This window comes from Giraffa tippelskirchi, chromosome 4 (assembly GCF_054371585.1).
Source record: "Giraffa tippelskirchi isolate mGirTip1 chromosome 4, T2T-mGirTip1v1.2.pri, whole genome shotgun sequence".
NCBI lineage: Eukaryota > Metazoa > Chordata > Mammalia > Artiodactyla > Giraffidae > Giraffa > Giraffa tippelskirchi.
In genome coordinates this window covers 166,511,609-166,533,140 of record NC_137278.1, presented here as the reverse complement: position 1 = coordinate 166,533,140, position 21,532 = coordinate 166,511,609, and the positions used below count along the sequence as shown (strand labels likewise).

General features: G+C 42.9%; 1 long non-coding RNA gene across 1 annotated transcript; it reads right to left on the bottom strand.

Moving 5' to 3' along the window:
• Positions 1–260: 260 nt before the first annotated feature.
• LOC145547055 (uncharacterized) lies at positions 261–15,870 on the bottom strand. The gene is made up of 4 exons (XR_014083508.1): positions 15,842–15,870; positions 14,951–15,040; positions 636–743; positions 261–477 (listed from the first exon to the last, which is right to left on the bottom strand). It is a non-coding gene; the product is annotated as an uncharacterized LOC145547055 (long non-coding RNA).
• Between the last annotated feature and the right edge of the window lie 5,662 nt (positions 15,871–21,532).

Below are 21,532 nucleotides of genomic sequence, written 5' to 3'. Positions count from 1 at the left end.
AACAGCCAGAGATACACAGGAAGCTGCTCATCTCATTAAATGGCCCCATCTTCTCCAGGCCAACTCAAGTGAAGATGCTTGTGGCCTGCCTCCGAGTCGACATGGATCAGCAGCCCAGAGCGAATGAAAACTCATCCAGCTGCCCCATCTAAAGGATGTGGTGGGCCCTGAGCCAGAACATATTATTAGACAGGAATTTTTTTTTCAGACTCTAAATTTAACCAGCTGGAGTTCTTTTTAAAGTACCATCCTATTCAAACTTTTGAATCGAAGAATTCGCCGTTTAATGGGATTTGATTATAGACAGACCCGAGTGTCCTTGGCTTGGCTCCTTCTCTTGTACAGTACGCCATCCACCCCAGCGGAGCCATCTGTGGTATGTGTCAGCTGAGGGCTGCAGGCAGTATGGTTGGAGAACAGGGATCTCGAAGGACTTGACCTCTTTTTCAGGTGACGCTGCTAATGTCCTTGTAACCCCTAACAGGCCAAGAGAGAAATAAGTGACAACAATGGGGGCAAGAAGGTGAAAAAAAAGTCAGAATGTACTAGGATATAAAAGAAATAGTATTTGCAGTGGGACCCACACCTGGGGGGGGGGTGGCGTTAGGGTCACACACACACACAAACACACACACCTTCCTCTATGTGAGGACAGACTCTTGCTGACAGAAGCATTAGCTGAGAACATAAACACTGTCGTGCTTGACTTCATATTTATGTGAAAATCCTTCTTTCTTCTTCTTCTTGATAAACAAATCAAGATTGGTGGAATCCAAAGTGGAAATTAAAATGATGAAAGACAAACAAATATTATGTAGTATAATTCTGTTTTAGGCATATGTAATATAATCCCACACACATTTCAAAAATCTAGAAGGATTTATACCAAAGTGTTAATAATCGGTACCTCTACATGGAATGATTAGAAATGTTTTAAATGCATCTTCTTTTTTCTTATTGTTATTAAAATATTTTTGTAAGCGAAAACATGAACTCCTCTTATAAATTGGAAAAAAATTTTAATTTAAAAACTTGACAAGTTGATGTATGACACTGATTGAGCTTTTTATGCCTCCAAAATGTGTAAAAGGCAGGGGTGATTGATGTCAAGGGTGGAGGTTAAGGCAATGTATTCAGTAACTGAGAGAAATGAGACGGCTTCTGGGAATAGTTTCTTTCAAGTATTCAGTGTGCTGATCCAATGTTTGACAATGTCACATACTCAGAAGCATGTCCCAAGTAACATTTTTCTAATGTATAAACTGTGTTTAACATAGCCTCTCACTTTGGTTGCCTGTGAAGGATCTTTTGTAAAAAAATTGATCATGTACAAGATATTGACTGTACTTCCCTGTGCAGATATTCCCTGTACTTCCCCAGTTAACCTTTAATGGAAAATACTCTGAAAAATAATATATGTGTATATGTACAACTGAATCAAATTTCTGTGCACCTGAAACATTGTAAGTCAACTATACTCCAACCAAATATATATATTAAGATCAAGAAATTGATTGTGTACTATTGATTACTTTTAAAGAGTGATCAAATCCATAATATCAACTCTAGGTAAACTGTGCTTCACATAGAATATATGTTGCATGAATGAATGAATGAAAAAAAAAAAAACAAGACAATAAAAGACTTAGTCCTTGTCCTAAAGGAATTTACAACTTAGTTGGAGACATAGAATCAATTGTATGAAGCAATAGAAGGATAGAAAGAAAGAGGAAGTTGTAGAAGGACAAATGGAGAAGGAGTGAAGTGAAAGTGAAAGTCGTTCAGACATGTCCGACTCTTTGCAACCCCGTGGCCTATACAGTCCATAGAATTCTCCAGATCAGAATACTGGAGTGGGTAGCCTTTCCCTTTTCCAGAGGATCTTCCCAACCCAGGGATTGAACCCAGGTCTCCCACATTGTAGGCAGATTCTTTACCAGTTGAACCACAAGGGAAGCCCGAGAATACTGGAGTGGGTAGCCTATCCCTTCTCCAGGGGATCTTCCCAACCCAGATTCGAACCGAGGTTTCCTGCATTGCAGGCGGATTCTTCACCAATTGAGCTATCGGGGAAGCCTATGGAGAAGGAGGATAATATTTATTGCATTACTTCTAAGTGCATGTGTGTGCACTCAGTCAATCAGTCATGTCTGACTCTTTGTGACCCCATGAACTGTAGTCCACCAGGCTCCTCTTTCCATGGAAATCTCCGGGCAAGAATACTGGAGTGGGTTGCCATTTCCTACTCCAGGGGATCTTTCTGACCCAGAGATTGAACCTCCATCTCTTACATCTTTGGGCTAAATGCTGCCCATATTGTACCTCATCCAGTCACTCAAGTACCCTATGGTGTAGGCATCATTTTCTCCATTGAGAAACCAGGGTTCAAAGAGGTTAAATTAGTTCCTAAACATACCACAGATGATAGGAGACTGAACAGGAAAGGAGCTTAGGATCTCTGGACCCCAAATCAGTGTTGTATCTGCTCTACCCTGACACCCCTCCCCTGTATAGTCTGTGAAGTGAGGAGCCCACTGTGAAAGTGGGTGACATCCAGCCAGTCCTTGAAAGGAGAGAGCATGAGGGCTGGACCCAGTAGGATGTTCTTGTGGAAGATGCTGCAGCCCCGCCCTTTGAATGGATCCAACTTGCTTCCATTTGCCCCTAGTTAACACAGGAAGGTGGGCTCCAATACTCTTGGAGCCTTCTCCATCCTAATCCCAAACTATTCACTCATTTACTCATTTGTGTTTCACCTCCCAGCCTACTCCACTCCCTCCCCGCCATGTGGTTGCATTTTCTTCTGTCAGCCTGAAAGTCCCCTCATACCTGACACTAGTCTCCATTTCTCTGGCACCCTGTGGCTGTTTTCTGCATGACAATTCAGTCCCTCCCTCCAGTTGTATTTCCGTGGAGGGTTAAATGAAATACACTAAGCGCCGGATACCCTGCCTGGACATATTCAACTCTCAGTAACTGTGAATGCTTGTGGCTCTGGGACAGAATTTAGTGCAGCTCTTGGAGACCTGAGCCCTAGAGTCACCCAGACTTGGATCCCAAGGTTTGTGCTACCATTTCACTAACCTCTTCTCCCCTTTCTCTGACTAACCTTTTGACCTTGGGCAAGTCAACAAACCTCCCTGAGTCTTGGTTTCCTTTTCTGGAAAACAGGGACAATGATAACACTTTGTTCATAGAGTGGCTGAAAAATTAAATGAGAAAATATACATCAAGTGCTCAGCACAATGCCAGTCAGAGAGTAAAGGACCAAGAACACTGTCATTGTGGTCAATGACATTAGTAATTGCATAGTTACCATGGTTACAGAAATTCTGCCAGGAAAATTGCAGGTCCAGAATCCTGTAACTCTGTCAAACCCTTGTGAGTAGCACTTTCAACAGGCTTCCCTGGCAGGATGAGCAATAACCAGACTTTTAGAAGTTAAGACTCAAACATCAAGTGAATCCAACACATTGGAACATAGAGGAGGAGGAACATAGCAGGAGTGGGCTTGTGGAATGCAGGATGCATCTGTAGGGCAAGGCATCAATGTAAAACAATCAGACACTGAAGGATTTTCTGGTAGAGGTCTTATGAAAGAAAAACAGTTTCATTTCATTCATCATTTATTCAATTAACATACATTGCCAATTGCTTGGATTCTAAAGATAAATAAGACCATTCTTGCAGCTTACAACCTGACTTTTTTGTGATATATTTCCCTAATGAGAACAACTAATACAACACAAAACAAGCTACATAGTTGGAGAATAGAGATTGGGGCATCAGATATTGACGGGCTAAGGCAGAAGTTCAAAATGTTTTGATTTTTAAAATCTGATAAACACATTCCCTTGAACATATTTCCACAGTGTTTGTAATGTTTTGTCTCACATGATCTGGCCCACAGAGCATCACATTTCCAGCTAATTGCAGGATAAATACAAGCTTAAGGAGATTCCATCAACAATACTCCCTGTTGACTGAACTCTCTGCTCCCCCAGGCAGCCCCACCTCGCACTGCCTGCAGACACTCTGTGTACATCGAAGACTTGACTTCACCTTTACTCACGACTGATTGAGCTAGGCAAGTCTCCTCTCCCCTATCCTTTCAGTCCTCGGGAAATATTTACAGATCATTCAACAGTGGCTCCTGGAAGAGATTAACAAATGGATGGAAAACTCACCAGCAGGATTAGTCGATTTGAGTCACCAGCTTTTTTTAACTCCTTGTATGCTTTTGAAAATAACATTTCCCCATTCTCTCTGTTTAGCCAGTATGGTCACCATTATGTCCCAGCCTTTCAAAGGCCCATGTCCTGAGCTGAGGTCTAAGGAAGGACACATACAGGCTGGACTGAAGACCCTGGCCCGTTCTGCCACAGCTTTGGGTCAGGTCTCTCCATGGGAGACTGTGATGCACTACCCTCCTGAATTACGAAGTCCCAGTTTTGTCCAAGCCTGGCTTCTTGTCAGATGTCCATATTATCATACTTTGGGTCACAGAGACATGGCAGAGATGCTTGGAAGCCAAGAAACAAAGGAATTTCAGCCTTCAATGTGGTCCAGATCCCAAAAGGTCCCGTGCACCCATTCCTGTACCAATGACCTGCCTGAGCTGCCTCCTTCTCCGGGGATAGGGCCTCACTGAGCAGGTGACAGACATCCGCCTGAAGATCAGGATGGGGAGGGGAGGAGAGCCAGCACTTCGTGACTGCTGGGCATAGACATGTGGGGCTGTACGTCCTCCTCCAGAGCTTCTGGGACCATGCTGCAACCCATCGCCAGCCACAACTGGTCCTGGCTCCGCTTCCCTCCCCTGCCCTAGCCAGCTTCTTCCCTCCTGCCAAGAATATCTCTTCAACAAATCATTTTCATAAGAATTCTTATCTCAGGATCTGCTTCTAGAGAATTCTCACTACGACAGGCACCACACAGCCAAAGACACATTTTTAGGAAACTAATTTAATTGCAAGGTGCTATGTGTGTCATGGGGCAAAGAATTACTAGAATGCTAGTGTTTTCCTGAGCGTTTTCCCTGACCACAGCACCAAGAGCAACAGGCTTAAAGGGCCAATGTGAGCTCTGCCATCGATTGAGAAAATGTTTGAGTTGGACTGAAGAAAAATAGAAACAAATGACAAAGCGGCTCATTGTTCCATCGTCCAAAACAAAACAAACTGCTGTGAGTATTTTGGTGTATTTTTCAGATTTTTTATCGCATGCAATTTTAATTACATTTCATGTATAATTTAGTGGTGATTTTTCACTTGATATTAAGTGTAAGTATTTTCACTAAATTACTAAAATGTTTCATGCTCCCTATTTTAGTAGCTGCATACAATTCTATCATTGTGGGTATCACAATTTTCTTAAAGATTGCCTTATTGTTGGCCAATTATGCAAGAAGTTTTGACTGCATTTAATATTATGTCTTTAGGATAGATTCCTGTAAGTGAAATTACTGGGTCAAAAGGATGCATGTTTTAAGGCTTATAAGACATATTTACTTCCCTGAGGATTGCATATATTTACCACTTCACCAATAATATGTGTATTTATTATACCTTACTACTGGCTTCTCTGGTGGCTCAGTGGTAAAGAATATGCCTGTCAATGCAGGAGACACAGGTTAGATCCCTGGATTGGGAAGATCCCCTGGAGAAGAAAATGGCAACCCACTCCAGTCTTCTTGCCTGGAGAATCCCATGGGCAGAGGAGACTGGCAGGCTATAGTCCATGGGGTTGCAGAGGGTCAAACACAACTTAGAGACTAAAAAACAACAGCTACTACTTCTCATCATAAGTATAATTTAAATTTTGTTTTCTAATATCATAGGAAAGTAACATTTCTGTGTCAGTTAAATTCCTATTTCATTGTTTGTATATAAGGTTGGATAATTTCCCACATTATGTTTACTAGTAAGTATCTTTCTGTCAGTGTTTTAGTTGGGCCCTTTGGCTCTCTAGCTTTTAGAATCACACATTCTTCTTTTCAATGTAGATGAATTCTTCATGTTCCAAAGATATAAATTCTTCTGTCATATGAATTACAAATATTTTCTCCAATTTCTCTTATTCTTCATTTTTAGTATTCCTTTTAAACATGCAGACGTATTATATTTTTATTCACTCAGATTTACTAATGTTTTCCTTTGTGATTTATTGCTATTGTTTTTAAACTTAGTAACAAAACCATTTGGGGTTTTAAAAGAAAAGATGATAAACACCAAAATATCAACATCTGTTGATCTTCTCAGGATTAAAGAATAGTTGATTGTTTTTTTCTCTCTCTTTTTCTTTTATTTTCTAAGTATTCTATAATGAATTGATTCTTCAGTAATAAGGGAAACTTTATGTATTTCCTAAAATTTCTCTTTTTAACATTAAGTTTATTTTAGGAAAAGCTGAATTTTTTTAATTCTCTGAAGAATTGTCATTGGTGATACTGAAATTAGCAATTGCTAATGGACAGAGGAGCCTGGCGAGCTACTGTCCACAGGGCCACAAAGAGTCAGACACTACTGAAGCAACTTAGCACGCACACACATGTGACAAATCAGGATTCCCAGGAGGCGCTAGTGGTAAAGAACCTGCCTGCCAATGCAGGAGACATTAGAGATACTGATTCAATCCCTGGGTGGGGAAGATACCCAGAAGGAGGGTATGGCAACCAACTCCAGTATTCTTGCCTGGAAAGTCCCCATGGACAGAGGAGCCTGGAGGGCTACAGCCCATAGGGTTCCAAAGAGTCGGAGAAGACTGAACAACTAAGCATGCGTACACGCATATGACAAACCAGCCTAAAACCCAATAGTAACAGTCATGTACTATTATGTCTTGTGTATCTGTGGGTCACTGGGGGGTTGGATGCCCTTGGCTGGGCTCTGTCATATGTCTGTAGGTGGACTTGGCTCTGTGGAGCAGAGTTCGATGCTAAGCTTGGGCAGGTGTGCTCCACATGCTTCTCAAACCCATCCTGGACCCAGCCAGCTCAGACATGTTCTTCACTTGGCAGGGGTAGAAGCTCAAGGCCAAATTTAAACACACAAGGCCCCTGAAGATGTAGGTCCACCTTCACTTCTCTAACATTCTTTTAACTAGGTTTCCTGGGATACAGAAATATACCCTGCCTTTGTTGCAAGGGCCCCAAAGTCACATGAAGGAAGAATAAAGAACTGGATTCAACATGCTACATCATGGATGAAACTTAAGACATTGTACTAAGTGAAATAAGCCCATCACAAAAAGACAAATACTATGATTTCACTTATACATGGAAAAGATTTTGATGCTGGGAAAGATTGAAGGCAAATGGAAAAAGGGACAGCAGAGGATGAGAAGGTTAGATAGCATCACTGACTCAATGAACATGAATTTGAGCAAACTCTGGGAGATAGTGGAGGAGAGAGGAGCCTGGCATGCTATAGTCCGTGGGGTCACAAATAGTCAGACACAACTTAGCAACTGAGTAACAACAACAAAATTATCCAAGGTATTTACAGTTTTCAAAATCACTGAGACAGAAAGTAGAATGGTGGTGCCCATGGAGAAGGAGAAGAGTGGAATGGGGAGTCATTGTTTAATGAGTATAGAGTCCCAGTTTTACAAGATGCAAAGTGTCCTGGTGATAAATGATTGTGATAGTAACATGTTACTAATGTTTTTTAATGCCACTGAACTGTCTATTTGAAAATGGTTAAGATGGTAAATTTTATGTATCTGTATCTTACCATATTAGAAAACAAGAATTTGAAAATTAAGAAAAAACAGAATTTGGTTCAACAATGCAATCAGTCTACCATAGGTAACAATAGATTTTTCTCTCGTATATTTACAAAGAGAGGTCTATTTACATCTCATTTGGTTTATCAATAAAAAATTATCTTTTTATTTCAGATGGTATATTACAAATTGATAGAGGGTCCTCCCTAAATGTCGCACCAAGGGGAGGGTCCAGTTCCAGACCAAGAAATTAAAGGAAAAAAGGCAGCTTCTTGTTTAGATGCCAGACTCCAAAGACCTTGTGAGATGGAAAAGCAAGCTGGGGGTCTCCAAATGCTCCATGTATGGACTAGCAACCACTGGGGCATCTCAGCACGAAACAAATGGGCTCCAGGGAGAGGCTTTCTTCTGTGCCTTCAGACTCTGAAAAGCCGTCAGGAGCCATGGGCTCTGATCACAGCAAGTAAATTGGAAATGGCAGGTGCAGTGACAAAGGCAGTTCCTATGAGAGGCCTATTTACACCGATGTCAGACATCTGAAATGGCAGGTGTGCGTGAACAAAAGCAAGACACGCAAGAAGCTCAGCCACACCACCTGCCCCTGTCACCAGCATCCTCATTTGGGCCAGGTTTAATGGAGACATTGTCTTTCTCACCCCCGTGGGGACCTGCAGGCTGGAGGATCATCTTAAGGGTGGCTAAGACAGTAATGCTAATACTTCTGGGCATGCACAAAGCACCTCACAGCTTCTGAAGGCCTTTCATAAGCTTCACTTCATGTATGTCTCACGACAACCATTTAAAAATATATAGTAATCCTATTCTCTATTGTATTGAAGGAAATATAGTTTAACTACCATAAGCCAGATGAAAAAAACAGTTTGAGTCACAATAGTTTAAACACTTCATAAGTCCCTTCTGTGGAAAAACAAGAGAGAAGGAACGTGTTTGTGGTCCAAGAATTATGATCAAGCAAATGTAATTTCCTTGAGATATGGCCAGCAATGGACTTCAGGATGTGAAGTCAGATGAGGCCAGAGGCAGAAACCAGATCCCAAGAGAGCCCAGCGGTCCCTACGCTTACTGAGGGAGCAGCTGGGGCTGAGGAGGGAGAGAAATAGCCTGACTTGACTTCACGGCCTGGCCTGGCCATTCTCTTCAAAGTGCTCCCTCAGACCTGAGGTCAAAGGTCTAATTGCATTTCTTGCTGATCCTTTCAGAATACTAATGGGCTACTTGAAGAGCTTGCTGGCTAAAAGCCTTACTGCTTTTAGAAAGGGGTAGGGGGGGCTTTCAAAGAAGAGGGTTTTGTTAAGTGGGCACTCTGGAATTCTCCATTTATGCGAAAAGGGTGTTTGATACTCAAGAGGGTGTTTGTCATTTGGGGGAAAGGTTAAGTCAATTATTTTGTCTGGAGATGAAAAAGATGGAGCGTCAGCTTAATAACAGGCTTCGGGTCCATGCGGAGCTGTTCTAGGGAAGATGGCGGCCACCTCTCTATCCTCTCCAAAGCAAAAGAAGAATCGGGCTTTTGTCGAGGAAAGGAGATCTAAGTGAGGCCGATGGGAAAGCTGTTGGGCTGTAGCGCCGAGTGCCCCAGCCTCTGAAGGTTATCAATGGCATCTCTCCCATGGAAGCTCCTGAGGAAGGGAGTCTAGCTGGTGAGCCTAAGAGGATTTTCTTCAGTTTCCTGACTCTGAGCTTTGCTGCCATGAGATAAAATTGGTAAAGAGTAAAAGGCAAAGAGTGCTGAGACCTAGAGATAGGTCCTGATTCCTGCTTACTTGTTGAGTGTAAGAGACTTCATTTTCCTGGACCTCCATTTCCATCTGTATAATTGGATTACTCTTACTCACGTGGATCTCCTCTGGCAACCTTAGGAAGATAGAGCTGCATCCCTGGAAGCTAAGATGGTGAAGAATCCACCTGCAATGCAGGAGACCTGGGTTTGGTCCCTGGTTCAGGAAGATCCCCTGGAGGAGGGCATGGCAACCCACTCCAGTATTCTTGCCTGGAGAATTCCATAGACAGAGGAGCCTGGTGGGCTACCATCCATGGGGTCGCAAAGAGTCAGGCATGACTGAGCGACGAACACACACACACACACAATGTATGTCAAAGTCCTCTTCCAACCACACGGCACCAAGCAAATGAAAAATATTATTTTTCCTGGAATAAATGCTGATTATTTTTCAAGTCTGGTGAGCACTAAAATTTTTCTTCCTGCCTTGGAGAAAGTTGCCAGATGGTTTTGGACCCAATCTTGAAGTAATGCGCCAATAATTTTCTTTTAGCTCTCAGGCGTCTTCCTGCATGCTCAGCCTTGAACAAGTCCTGCTGGCCACCAGCTGCTCACAGAGCTGTGCCTTTTAAGGGTGAGGAGGCCTCAAAGGGCATCTTCTAAACCATCTTCCAATCATGTCAGTTTCCCTTTTGTGGGTGGTCCTTGAATACCTCTGGGGATGGGGAAACTCACTCTCTCATTCTTAAATCTTATTACACTTGAAATATTTTTAGATAGTTAACAATCCTTATATGAAACCCAAATCTATTTTCCTATAGTGGTGGTGTTGTTTAGTCACTAAGCTGTGTCTAACTCCTTTGCAACCTCATGGACTGTAGTCTACCAGGCTCCTCTGTTCATGAGATTTCCCAAGCAAGAGTGCTGGAGTGGGTTGCCATTTCCTTCTCCAGAGGGGATCTCCCCGGCCCAGGGATAGAATCCACATCTCCTGTGTTGGCAGGCAGATTCTTTACCACTGAGCCACCAGGAAAGCCTGAGACACTTACAGAGAGAGGTAAGATAAATGAATGATATGGGATTGGTGGAGACAAGGAGTCATGGAGAAAGATGATTAACTGGAAAAGAGATGCCCTTTGAAAGCAGACAGCTGCTTCTCCACACCAGTAGAGGATTTCCCTGCAGGAATGTGGGTTCAGACTTCCCAGACCCGGGGCTTTGTTTGGGGCCAGGTTAACCTAACTCATGTGGAGTGTCCATAGCATCCCACTGGAATGGAGGCTGTACATAAGGATATTGTTAAATATCAAAACTAAAAATTGAATTTTAATTTTATAACTTTAATAAAGTCTTACTTGTCAGAAGGGAAAAGTAAGGTGGAGCCACCTGCACCCATGGGGTGCCCCTCCTTTAACCCAAGTGCAGACCCTCAGGCAGAAGTCCCAGGTACTCACTCAAAGGATGGGATTTCCAACTCCCCTGAATTTTCTAAAAATGTCCCCCACATATTTTATTTTTTATTTGGGTATAGTTGGTTTACAATATTGGATTAGCTTCTGCTGTTTAATGAAGTGAATCAGTTTTCTGTATACATATACCTCCTCCCTCTTGGACCTCCCTCCCCGTATCCATCCCACCTATCAAGGTCATCACAGAGCACTGAGCTGGGCTTCCTGTACTATACAGCAGCTTCCCATTAACTATCTATTTTACACATGGTTGTGTATATATGTCAATCAGATCCTCTGAATTTTTACGAGGCCATGGAAATCGTATTTTTATGTAAATAATCAAGATTTGAAGTTAGCTTTATGTTAAACATTTCCTAAAGGCTGTATGAGCCAGGATATTCTCTGGGAGGTGAGTAGTCATCTACTGTAAGTTGATAGGAGAGTAAGTGATATAATTAGTTGTGCTGAGGACGCACAGAAGGAGGAGTTATAACTTTGCTGCTGGGAGTCAAGGAATGCTTCGTGGACGAGGCAGCCTTTGAACTTGGCCTTAAAGGATGAGTATCTTTCCGACGAATCTAAGGACCACAGGCTTAAGATGAAAGAAACCTTAGAGATCTCGACAACCCAACCTCTTATTTTATAGAGGAGCCCACTGATGCACATGGCCATCAGCCTGCAATCTCTGCTGTCAACAAGCCACCATGCTCAATCTTAGTTCTACTCTTAGAGACAAAATGTGTTAGAAGGGCCTTCAGAGATTCAATATCCTCTATATCCTCTGTGGGTATTTTCATCACCAGAGTACAAAGCATCAGCAAATTTTTATCTCCCTCTGTCAAAATTTCTATTCACATTATCATCTCCTTGGGCCCAGGACCCTTCAGCCTAGGCTATTAGAAGAAATTAGTAAATGTCATCCACTTATGTTCATATTTGTAAGTTACTGCTCTCACATTTATCTTGCTCAAGATCAGATTCAAATTGCATGATTCAGTTGTTTTGTTAGTCTTAAGTTACCCATTCTGAACATACTGATTTTGGGGAATTAATCTCTAGACACATACTTGGAGGGCTTAATTTGCTTAACACTATCATTGATGATGGAGCAGCAGCATCAGCAGAGCCACTGAATTTTTAAAAAATGAGAATTAGGAGATGTTAGACCTGAAAGAGAATTTAAGTATCATAGAGTTAGCCCAAAGGTGATATGAAGCCAACTTCAATGGCTAGCTAAGGAAACTCCTGGGAGTGATGCATTGAGAAAGCTTCTGAAGAATTCTAAAGAAGCCCAGAAAAAGGTAAGAGAGAAATGATCACGCGGTCACTTATTTGCCATTCCTGTTGTTTTGTGGATCAGGGGACTGAGGTCAAAAGCAATAATTTGATGATAAAATTGAAGCCAAATTCCAGCTGGGACCCATATTCCCTGACTCCTCAGGTTCTCTACAGACAGGTGCCTAAGGGGTCTCTAGTGGGTGGAAGATGGTTCAGTCACGTTCTTAGACTCTCAGGCCCACTTCAACCAGCAAACAGCTTCTCTTCCTCTTCTTTCAAGCTTTTGCTTACAAACTTGTTTGGAAAAAAAGTTCATTGGTTAAAGAAACATTGGAGAATCAGTTCATTTCATTATTCAATTCCCCATATTTTGTAATTGATTAATTAATCAATTCAATTGTCTTTTATTCTGCAATTGGTATTTGGAAATCACTCTGCTAGGCAGTACTGGGAATTTAAGAGAGGAGTCTCCTCTCAAAGAGTTCACAGTTCATTTGGAAACCAGACGTATGAATAATCACCTATTGTAAAATGATAGGAGAGTAAGTGATACAGTTAACTTCATTGAGGGAGCCTAGAAGGAGGAATTCTTGGCTTGGCTGCTGGGAGTCAAGGAATGCTTCATGCAGGAGGCGGCCTTTGAACTTGGCTTTGAAGGATGAGTATCTTTCCAAGGAATCTAAGGGTCAAAGGCTTGAGATGAAAGAAATCTTAGAGATCTTGACAACCCCACCTCTCATTTTATAGAGAAGCCCACTGATGCCCAGAGAGGAGAAATGACTTGTCTATACCAACTGTGGGTCTCCTGGTTGAGAGCCCAGTAAAATGGTGCTGCAGGATGGGGGAACTACATGAAAAAAAGAGAGGTACCATGGAAGCAAGGTACACAGTGAGTGTGGGTAATAGCATTACTGCACTGGAGTTGATGGAACCCGAGGACTTCCCCGAGCTCACCCTTGCTTCACAAGGTTGTATTTCCTGACACCTATCACACACTCCAGATGAATTTGCCCTTATGAAACATTAATGCAATGGACTCATCTGTGTTCTAAATTTACTTAGTAACTTAAAACCACCAACACTGACAGGTTGACCAGGAAATCTTATCTTGTTAACAGGAAGATACAGCCAAGTTTTTAAAATAAAATGGTTGGAAATTGGAATAAAAGCTGTGGCAGATGGTGTCAGTTGGCCCAAAGATCCCTTCCCTACCACAGTCTTTCCTGTTGTCTTCATCTAGAGAAACAGGAAAAGGTACATAGTCCTTTGACTAGCCTCTATGACAGTTAAAGTTGACAATGTGACCTAGTTCTGGCAAATGGCACAGAAAGAGAGGCTGGCTAGAAGTTTCCACTTGAATTAAAATCATTAAGTCTACTCCTTTGACTCTTTTCCTGCTGGTACAATGCTGTGAAGCCTGGAGCAGCAGTTACCATCTTGTGGCCATGAGGCAAGAGCCACAAGAAGAAAAGCAAAGAACTAAGGATGGCAGAGTAAAAACATAAGAAGTGTTTGAAACTTTAAGGGAAAGGGAAAGGGAAGTCGCTCAGTCGTGTCTGACTCTTTGCGACCCCGTGGACTGTAGCCCACCAGGCTTCTCCGTCCGTGGGATTCTCCAGGCAAGAATACTGGAGTGGTTTGCCATTTCTTTAAAGTCTTCTTTAAATAGCAATACCAGTACCTATCTGTCTTTGTATGTGTTCACTCAGTCGTATCTGACTCTTTGTGACCGCATGGACTATAGCCCACCAGTCACCTCTGTTCATGGCATTTTCCAGCAAGAATACTGGAGTAGGTTGCCATTTCCTGCTTCAGAAGAAGGCAATGGCAACCCACTCCAGTACTCTTGCCTGGAAAATCCCATGGACGGAGGAGCCTGGTAGGCTCCAGTCCATGAGGTCGCGAAGAGTCGGACACAACTGAATGACTTCATTTTCACTTTTCACTTTCATGCATTGGAGAAGGAAATGGCAACCCACTCCAGTGTTCTTGCCTGGAGAATCCCAGGGACGGTGGAGCCTGGTGGGCTGCCGTCTATGGGGTCGCACAGAGTCGGACACGACTGAAGCGACTTAGCAGCAGCAGCAGCAGCTTCAGGGGATCTTCCCAACCCAGGGATCAAACCATTGTCTCTAGTGTCTCCTGCATTGGCAGGCAAATTCTTTACCACTAGTGCCACCTGCGAAGCCTTTAGATATTCTATTATTGAGAAAATAATATACAATTTATTTAGGCCACTGTATGTATCAGGATAGTGTATGCTGTAAATATAAATGCTGTAAAAATAACTTTGTGAATCTCAGTATCTTAATACAATCATTGTTGATACCTTGCTCAAACAAAATCCAATGAGGCTTTTTCTAATTGGATTGTTCTTCAACTGGTAAGTCAGGGATTCAGGCTCCTTCCAGCTTGGGAACCTGTCGCCTTCAGCTTATGGCCTCCAAAGTCATTGTTAAAAGAGATGAAAATATGGGTATAAACCCTCCCTAACTTCTTGGCTAGAAAATGACACCCATCCTTTCAGTTCATATTCCAATGGTTTGTAAGTAGAAATATGGCTCCACCTCAATGCAAGGCAACTTAGAAATGAAGTCTATGCCTAGAAAGCTGTACTATGTAAGGGAAATCCAAATCTTTAATAGGTGGCTAGCTCTTCCCTGTCACAATAACTCTTAGTAGATTTTTCTATTACTTGAAGCCAAATGCTTTCCTGATGTAACAGCAGAATACAGCATTTATTGCATTTACTCACCAACATTCTTAGTCTCCAAATGTCATCATTTAGAGCACTAGGCTCAGAATTAGGTGGCCTTCATAGCAGATGAAAGTTTCTTTTCTTATTCTTTTGTTAGGAATATAATAGTTATATAGGAGTCAGTCATCTATAATTGTCAGCAATATTTTGAGAAGTATGCAGTGCCATCTCATGTGGACTCCATAACAATGTGGTTATTAAGTGAATTACAAGGAAGAGGAATCTCAACATGAATAAGCATTTTTTCAGGGAAGGTTTCTTGGGCAGAGCCCATTAGAAAAAGAAGGGCAGTACATTGCACACTTTCCATAAGACTCTGGTTTTTCAAAACAAAGGTATTCATTCCATGTAATTATTTATCCCTCATCATTCATTCTGTAGGCAAGCATGATATGGTTGGCAGATACTGGGCTAAGGATTATAGATATAAAATGAGTTAAGTTATAATCCTAGCCCTTGTAATACTCAAAGTGTTAGTCGAGAGACATAAACCAGGAGTGTCTCTGCTTCCTAAAACCATGGGAGCACAGAAGAAGGAATGAGGGAGTGGAAGGCATTTAAAAAAGAAAAAAAAGGAGCTTGGTAAAATGGGCCTTGGAGGAAGTTTAAGAAATTTTCAGTGATGGAAGGCAGAGAAGGAATTTCAGAAAAAGAAAATGACATTAACAAAGGCACAGAGGTGTGTGGATTCATGGTAAGCTCAGGAAATAGTGGGTGATCCACACTGGGTATGTATTGGGAAGGGATAGGAATGGTAGGAGATCACAGTGAAAGATAACCTGGGCCTTCATTTGATGAAGGCCATATGATGTTGTGTTCAAGCTGCAAGTTATAAGACACATGATGAAGGCATTTAGGCACTTGTGCAAGAGGACTTGAGAATGGTACCCTCAGAGTTGGTTCAGCCGCTCAATGATGGTCATTAAGGTATTCAAATTATTTTGTTTTTTCTCTCTCAGAATGCCAGTGATGTGTCCTGGGGTGACCAACTGTCTCAATTATCCTGGGACTGAAGGTTTCCTAGGAGATGGAACTTTTTAGTGCTAAAAGTGGGAAAACCCCAGGCAACCTGGGGTGAGTTAGTTATCTTAATATCTCTCCTCTCAGTCACAACATGGCTGCCACAGCACCAAGCATCACACAGAAAATGGGCCATCTTTTCCTATGATTTTCTCTATCAAGAAGAAGATAGTCTTTCCCTAAAGTGCCAGTCAACTTTCCCTTGTATCTCATTGACCAGAACTGGGTCACATGCCTATTTAATCCAAAGAGAAATGAGATCACTATGGTTGGCTTAGAATAAGCTTAACATAATCATAGTTTATCCCCTTGGTTAGAATACATTGTAACCAAACCTTAAACTGGAGTTTGTTGGAATGAAAGAGGAGAAGAATGGATGGTGGGTGGGCAATTCCTGGTATATGCTGTAAATTACATACTGAAGATTTTGGACTTCACCCTGAGGTAGTGGGATATCATCAAACTTTTTTTTTTTTTTGGCTGTGCCACTCAGCTTGCAGGATCTTAGTTCCATGACCAGGGATTGAACCCAGGCCCTCAGCAGTGAAAGCACCAAGTCCTAACCACTGGACCACCAGGCAATTCTCTCATCAAATATCTTTAAGCGGAAAGCAATAGGCTACCACTTATATTTTAAACTTAGAAGCAATATCATAGCTAGATTAGAAGGCAGTTGGGATCAAGACTGAGAGAAGAGTGATTTGTGAGCAGATTACCACAACAAACCAGATTGAGACGGTAAGATCTGAATAGGATTGTGATTGTAGATGTGTAAGTAAAGTGATGGATCTGAAAGAAGTAAGCGGACATTCAACTCCCATGATGTGAATGAAAACTCTGCACGATGCACAGGTTGGGCTGTTATGGTTCTTGGCTGTGAATGAGAAAACAGTGGCACGGAGATTAGAGGTGATATGCCCAACTTGCTCTCAAGATGCCAAACACCCCCTACCTAACAAAACTAAACTCCTGTGTTACTGAAGTGGGATTTCTCCCCTTCCTTGGCTCTCAGACAGGATCTATACCAGCTGGCTGGCTCCCCTGGGGCCTCCGCACCTACCTGGCGCCAGGTGGGTGTTAGACTGGGCATAGAGCCCTCATTCTTTGTAGTTAGACAACTTCGTTGATGATGACTGTAGCAGGATGTGTTGACTAATCAAATCAACCTCAGCCGAGGTGAGCGATCATGTAGACTTGGGAGAAAGAACACGAGGTTGGCAATGTCAGTTCCAAGATTAGTTTCCCACTCCCACGAAGAGGCTTGCATTATTTTATGCATGATTTGCATGTGAAATCAGCTTATGTCCCAGAGACCTCTGATACTAGAAAATTAACTAGAGGGAAATCAAGTTTGGGGTGATGCATTTTCCCTGATGAGCCGTTAAAAGGGCTGTGAAGGAGACCCTTGGTGAATGATGACTTTGGTGACATTGCTGAATTAAAAAAGGAATGTTTTGGTTGTTGGTTTTTTTTTTCCCTGCACAGAATAGCATATGGAACTTCCCTGACCAGGGATGGAACCCATACCCTCTGCAGTTGAAGCATGGAATCTTAACCAATTGGATCACCAAGGAAGTCCTCAATATACAGGTTAGGAATAGAGATGCAGACATGGAGAATGGACATGTGGACACAGTGGGGAAAAGGGAAGGAGGGACAAATTGGGAGAGTAGCGTTGACATATATACACTACCACGTGTAAAATAGCTGCTGCTGCTGCTGCTAAATCGCTTCAATCATGTCCGACTCTGTGTGACCCCATAGACAGCAGTCCACCAGGCTCCCTCGTCGCTGGGATTCTCCAGGCAAGAACACTGGAATGGGTTGCCATTGCCTTCTCCAATGCATGAAAGTGAAAAGTGAAAGTGAAGTAGCTCAGTCGTGTCCCACTCTTAGCGACCCCATGGACTGCAGCCTACCAGGCTCCTGTGTCCATGGGATTTTCCAGGCAAGAGTACTGGAGTGGGGTGCCATTACCTTCTCCGGTAAAACAGCTAGCTAGTGGGAATCTGCTTTATAGCACAGGGAGCTCAGCTTGGTCCTCTGTGCTGACCTAGAGGGGTGAGACGGGGAGGGTGGGAGGAAGGCTCAAGAGGAAGAGGATATAAGTATACTTATAACTGATTCACTTTGTTTTACAGCAGAAGCTAATGCAATATTGTAAAGCAATTATACTCTAATTTAAAAAATGATAAATGAAAAAAAAAAGGAGTTGTCTGTGTCATAGCCCCTGAACATTTCCCTTTGTAGGTCTTATCTCATACGGAAATTATATATTCTTAAATGTGATTCCTAATATTTTGTCTGTCTGCCCATGAGGGTAAGGATGATGTTATTTTACTTATCACTCTAGGCTAGCACAGTCCTTGGCACATAGCATACACTTAATAAACATTTGCTGAATTAAGTTTTTATTTGGTATCTACTTTTTGTCAATTACTTTTCTTTGGAAGCCTTCCCCCAACCCCCATAACATAGATAATGGAAATGAGATTATTTCTGTTTTCTATATACATCATGAAACTGAGAGTCAAAGCTATAAAGTGAGGTAACTGAGGTTGTGCAGATAGTGAGTGGCAGAACTGGATCTTGAATCCCAGGCTGTGCCCAGATTACGTGCTCTTTTTTTTCTCTAAATGCTATTTGGATTTTCATTTCATGTAATGCTTTTTCTCAATGTGTTGGTATAGGTCTTATTGTTGTTCAGTTGCTAAATCGTGTCCAATTCCCTATGACCTCAGAGACTACAGCACACCAGGCTTCCCTGTCCTTCATTATCTCCCAGAGTTTCCTCAGATTCACTCCATTGAGACTGTGATGCAATCTATCTCCTTCTGCCGCTGCCTTCTCCTTCTACCCCTCACTTTACGCGTGAGAGGTTGAAGGCCCAGAGAGGCCAACATCTCTGCCAAGTTAAATTAGGGCTCAGATGAAATCTAGCCCAGAGCTGTTTTCAACTGAACGTTGAAGCTCCTTCAAGATAAGGCAGCCGCTAATTCAGAAAGACTCAGAGCCTGCAGGTTGGGTTTGACCTATCTCTATAGCCTTACTGGATATCTGCATAGCAGAAAGGCCTGAAAATCTCATCAAATACAAGTTTCAAAATCGACATGGTCGTTTTCTGGTTCTCAGCTTTAACTGGCACAGGCTACCTTTTGACTGAAGGAAAGACCAGCCTCAAGCTTTTGGAAAGCCACTGCAAGCTTGCTGTTGAAAACTTCCAGGTTTGGATGTAATCTACACTCTGGTAAAGTACTCAAGCTAATAAAGGTCTAACGTGTCTTCCAGACACCTTCCAAGCGCCTGGCTGGCTCAGCATGCACAGGCACACAGGAGAACGCTTTGTCCATGGCAGGGATGGACTCACACACGTGGTCCTGGCAGGGGCACTGCACAGAAGCAGGGATGCTTTGCCCTTTCCTGCCCCTGCTCTGTCCTGCCATTTCCCCCCCCAACATCCTACCCACATCTCTTTATCACAATTTGATTGGTATGTCCCTGAATCTCAGCCTGGGAAACCTGTACTACATGCATGAGGTTAAGCTTACAATTCAGTTGACAGCACTGGGGAAACCCTAAATTCAGTGGCCACTCATTCTTACATCCTGAGCCAAGCCCATCCTACATGCCAGGTGCTAGGCCAGGCTGACCGTGCAGGATAGTGTGGGTGACATCCACCCAGCTCCTGCCCACAGGGCCCTTACCATGGGGGCTGGTGAGAAGGAGTCACTTCATTTGACCCAATGTGGTCTTGGGTCCTTTCTGTGTGACTCACTGGACTTTGTCCTTCTCTGTGGCCTGGTGCTGTCCTCTGGCTTGAAAATATATCACTGCCCCAATCCACACGTGAAGATCCCCTAGAGACAAGGGAACAGCTCTCTCGGTAGTTCTCCCTTACTTGCAAAACTTTTCCATTCCCAGAAGCCTCAACAAACTATGTCCTCAGGTGTCACTGGCCCAATGTGGGACACAGTTTCATTTCTGAGCCAATTTCAGAGACTGAAAGATAGTGTGAGATGATTGACACCGACTTGATTTCCTTAAAAACAAACACTTTTCCTTGCAACCAAAAAAGCCAGAACTTGCTAGTAAAAGCCAAATTCATTTTCAGACTTCTGCCAGGGCATTTAGTCAGTTGATTCTCCACCACCCTGGTTTTTTTCCTCAACCTCTTCCTTCTCTTCCTCCTCATCATCTAGAAGTTGGATGTTTTAAAAGAATCCATCATGAAGAAAAGGAGGTGAGAATCTATGACAATTGAGTGATAGATTTCTTGCTACTAGAATTTCAAAATTTCTCCTTTCCATTCCATTTGGACTTCACCCTGAAGGCAATGGGATGTCATCAAACATTTCTAAGTAGAAGGTGATACCTAGGCTCTCACTTATATTCCAATGACTAGTGTGGGTCAAGTCTAACCCACATGAAGCCAAAGTAATGACATGGACAGCACTTTGAGTCCATGTAAGGCAGATGGTCTCAGAATGCCTGCCTGCCAGACATGGACATGTGGGCTGATCCAGGTTTGGCAAAAGTGACCTGAAGTTCCCACACTTTCAGCCAGCCACCATCTCCCTGGGCCCAGCAGCCATCCTCTGTTGGTGCCATTGGAGACTCACAGTGCAATGGAAGAAACGGTGACAGGTCCTGCTTCTGTGGGGGCTTTCCTAGTGGCTCAGATGGTAAAGAATCTACTTGCAATGCTGGAGACCCAGGTTCAATCCCTGGATAGGGAAGATCCTCTGGAGAAAGGAGTGGCAACCCACTCCAATATTCTTGCCTGGAGAATTCCATGGACAGAGAGGGGTCTGGTGGGCTACAGTACATGGGGGCCGAAAAGAGTCAGACATGACTGAGCAACTAACATTTTCACTTTTTTTTTTTTCCATGCTTCTGTACCAAAAGGAACAGGAACACTTCACCTTCATTGTTCAGGGGATTTTTGAGGAGTCAAGTAGGGTTTGACGATCTCATCTTGGAGAGGGCAGGCCAGAGGCTGTGAAGGGGATTCGGATCCCTGGGGAAAGCTTCTCCTCCATGATCCATCTCTACCTCTCAGCCCACTCCTTATGCACCCACATCTACCCAGTGAGCTTCTGCTCTCATACTCAGTCATGTCTGACTCTTTGTGACCCCATGGACTGCAGCCCTCCAGGCTCCTCTGTCCATGGGGTTTTCCAGGCAAGAAATACTGAAGTAGGTAGCCATTTCCTACTGCAGGGGATCTTCCTGACCCAGGGGTTGAACACATGTCTCCTGTGTCTCCTGCACTGGCAGACTCTTTACAACACTGCACCTCTGAGTGCTGTGCTTATTATGGTAAACATTCCTAATGCAAATATTTCCTCAACTATGTTTTCTAGGCTGGGCCCCCTATTGGGGTAAACTGAATTTTTAAGAAATTATTTTGAAATATTCAGTTTTTTAGAGATCAGTATGAGATAAATATGCTCTCCTGGACAGACCACTTTAGAGCACTCATCTCTAATCCAGAGAAGAGGGCTGGGTGTCAGAAGTCTTGAGCTTGGATTGTGTCCCCCTACTTTCTAACTTTGTGAC